The 4,062-nt window shown below is 32.4% G+C and overlaps 1 pseudogene; it reads right to left on the minus strand.

Moving 5' to 3' along the window:
• Positions 1-358: 358 nt before the first annotated feature.
• LOC141416965 (U1 spliceosomal RNA) lies at positions 359-512 on the minus strand (annotated as a pseudogene).
• Positions 513-4,062: the final 3,550 nt, after the last annotated feature.

Genomic DNA, 4,062 nt, shown 5'->3' on the forward strand with positions numbered 1-4,062 from the left:
TTATCCTAACTATTTTCATTTTGTACACAAACATTATATCTTCCTGCATTTAGGTTACTCAATATTGTTTCACTGCAAGCATTTATTCTGTGAAAAGCTTAGATTTTGTTTTTCCTTATGTTTACTTTGCTTTTATTTTTTTCAGAAAATCCCAACTCACATCCCTCAATATACCACTTCTGTGCCAATTAGAATTTTTCTTCAAGGATTTCTATTGCATGAGTTATATCTTTTATTAACTCTCCTATATTTCATGTAACTTTTAGCATCTTCAAAATTCTGTTTTGTGTTTTTTTTCTTCTTCACCCTGGACTTTTGTCTAGGACCTCGCTTTTTCTTGTTTTTTATTTTTGTTACATGGGAGAACATGAGCACAGTCCTCCAAATTATCCAGTTGAATTTCCCACGTTTGGGGAATTCTCAGAGATCAACACATCCAGAGTACAATGGAAAAGACTCGCCCTGGGAAAACCACCATCAATATCATGGTAGCGCTCCTGCCAAGTAAGCATAGGATCTCACTTCTATAGTATTAGAAAGCTTTATAATTTGTATGAATTGATATAAACTTAATAATCTTAAATTATTATGGAACTAATAGTTTGGGGTTGTAAAATGTTTATTCTTTTTCCAGAGATTCCACATATCTACAAGAATTTTAAGAAGTGTCATTTACTCATTTGATGTATTTTTATAGTTACTTTGTTAAAATCATTTCCAATATTGCTCTAAAGTTTCATGTGTATAAGTTGTATAGTTATGCTACAATAAATTCAAAAGTCAATGTGGAAAAATCTTATCAGATATTTACCACTGACTAATGAGAAATTATGTCAGCAAAGTGCAGAAGCAATCTTTTGACCAGATTCCACTTCACCCATAATCCAAATCTGTATATAACATGTTACTTGTAATCACAACTCTTCACCAGTAGGATCAATTTCTGTATTGCTTGGGATGAACTAGGATGTACTGTAGTAATAAACTCTAGAATAAAAATGACTAAAAAGAACCAAATTTATTTTTTACTCCTTCTACATGCATATTTTCTGCTCATTGGGGCCTTACCCTTGCTTCTCTTCATTCCTAGCACTCTAGACCAGCAAACCAGTCACAAATTAATGTGTTGATTGGTGTGACTGAGAAAATGACAGTATGACAAATTACACTTTCAGATCCTAGAACTTCAGCCTAGAAATTATACATAAACTTCCACTGATATTTTAATGGCCAAAGCATATTACCTTGCCTAGGAAGTTGACAAGTTAAAGCATAATTTGTGCCCACCCAGAGATTAAAAAATGAAATATTTTGAATACCTTCATTGCTATTTACAAGTTATTGCTTTATCACTCTCTAACTCTACTTCAATTGCACCTGCACTCATACAACTTTCATAGAAGATATTGCAAAAAGTTTACTGATATCAATTCAAATAAAATGAATTTCAACTTAGTCAAGAAGTCATCATTATATACGTGACATAATCTTTTTTGTTCTTCCTGTTCCTGTCAATGATTTTCAATAAAAAAACCAAAGAGAGTACTTAATTTTAATTTTTAACAATGATGGATTTTCTTGCACCAGACAAATGGTCCTTATGAGAACGGCTAGAAAATCTGGAGAATAAACTGACAAACACACACATGCACAAACATAAACATAGTCACACAAACATATATATACACACACACAAACACAATCTTTCAGAGAAATGCAGTGCAAAGTAAGATCTGGCAAAGAAAATATCATAATGAAGATATCCATATGACAAAATGCTGACATTGTGAAAGTCATTTTTCCCTGCAGTGTATTTTTTTTTACTTATACTATGAGGTAAAAGTAGAGAAAAGTCTGAGAATTTTTAAAGAGGAGCTAAGCTACCAATTATAAGCAGCAGATGAATTAGCAGAAATTGTGGTGTTTCTATGGCCTTGAGAAATAAAATTTTGAGTTAAGGAATGAAGTTGGAACTTGAAGGGGAAAACCCTAAATCCTAACGATAAAAGGGTATTTGGAGTGGTAAGTCTAGTTCTCTGTGGGTTTTGCTTTTGAAGCATTTGGTCAATTCTTGTAAGAATATTTTTTAAATGTGTACTTAGTGTGCTTACTATGGATAAGGTCAAAAGGTGAAGACACAGAAGGAAAAAGTCAAGTTTCTTGTAGTCTTACCATGGTGTGGGTCTAAAATGTGGGTTTAGAATCTTCAAGCCCCAGTAAACACCAGGAGATAAAAGACTATTTAGGAGGAGTGGTTTGGAGACTCCTCTTAAATAGATTCACCAGAAAATTCTTCCAAAAAGTGCCACCAAACACCAATCAAATCAGTTTTCTAGTTGAATAAAGCTGATTTGATAACATTTCGTATTTCTGTAAGAGAAGAGACAAATGCTCTCATAAGAAAAATAGTGTCATGTATATCTGTAAGGTAGGATTTCATGTGAAAGAAACAGGATCAAAAGAAAGAACAGTAAATTAAAAGAGGTCCACAAATTAGCCATGTGTTGATGTTATAAAAAACTGATTTAAATTTTACTAAATATGTTCAACATAAAGAAAAACACAGATATTCAGTAGAAAATTTGATGTTTTAAATAAAAATGAATATATAGAAATTCTAGTAGAGTTGTTTTTAGATTAAGAATATAAAAGATGAATGTAACCAAAGACTTGACTTGGCAGAAGAGACAATGAATGGACTAAAGATAAAGAAATAAAAAAGTAGCCATTCTGAAACAGTGCAAAACCAATAGAATGCTTCAGTTTAAAAAGCCAAAAATTTCACTAGGGAAGCTGCAACTTTATAACAGTAATATATATTACTTAACAGTTAGCCAAAAAGAATGCAAAAGACATATTTGAAGACAGAGTGAGATATTTTCAAAAATTTCAAAAGACAGAAAATTACAGATTTGTAAAATTCCTTGAAGTAAAAAAGATAAGATTCAAGCATGCAAACATGCATGCTTTTGTTCTTAGTATCTTTTCCAAGATTTCTGAAACCAATATTATAACTAAGAAAGCATGACTATTCCATCAAAAAATACCCCTTCAATGGCATTTGAATAACTGTTCCTCCAATTTCTTTTGTTTGTTTTTCTACTTGATTTTGGCCAAAGTGCCAAGAAGCAATTTCAGTATTTTTGAAAGCAAACTTATTCCTGTGGGGGGAGGGGGAAATGGACTGTCTTATTCTACTGCTATTTACAAATTATAATGTAAGTAGTTAATTAATTATACAAAAGAATTCATTTAGAATCAAAATGTCAATCATTCTGAGGTTTTTGGTTGGCAGTTGAGGGTATTTATTTGTGTGAGTGTTTACTGCCTGAGTTACAGGTTTATTTTTTGGCAACCTTATATATGTTTTGAACTATATTTCAAAGGCAGTCATGCATTTGAGAAATGGGTCACTCATCAACATTGTTGTTGTGCAATCATCAGTTTGTGTTTACACAAACCTGGGTGGGATAGATCACTCTCAACCTGGCCCCTTGATGCAAAGAGGACATATTTTAATAAATACATGAACAGTAGCATAGTTATTTAATATCACTCTTCGGTATTATAAATTCTACATAATCATGTGATTCTTAATATGAATGGCAGTCTCATAGGTTTATTTACACTGGTAGCACCATAACCACATGAGTAATGCATTATTTTACACAGCTGTAAAATCCCTCGGAATTTTTACCTCTGTTATAATCTCCTCTGACCACAGTCCAATAAATGGCCTCAATGCCTAAACATCACTGTGCTGCCCATGACCCTACCTGGATTATTGTCTGGCGGGAAATGTATAAAAAATACCTTTTCAATTGACCTTTTTTTTGGTACTAGGGTTGAACTCAGGGCCTCAAGCTTGCTAGGCAGTGCTCTATGACTCGAGCCACTCTACCAGCCCTCAGTTGACTTTTAATAACAGCAAGTTATTTTGCTTAATTATCCCTGCAAGTTAATTGAAAATCCTATTAAAAAATAAATGCAGGTAATGAAAAATATTTTAATTTACAGATTGGAGTAAATATCAATTGATTAAAAAGGAAACAATCTTAGAGA

Source organism: Castor canadensis, chromosome 14 (assembly GCF_047511655.1).
Source record: "Castor canadensis chromosome 14, mCasCan1.hap1v2, whole genome shotgun sequence".
NCBI classification, from domain to species: Eukaryota; Metazoa; Chordata; class Mammalia; order Rodentia; family Castoridae; genus Castor; species Castor canadensis.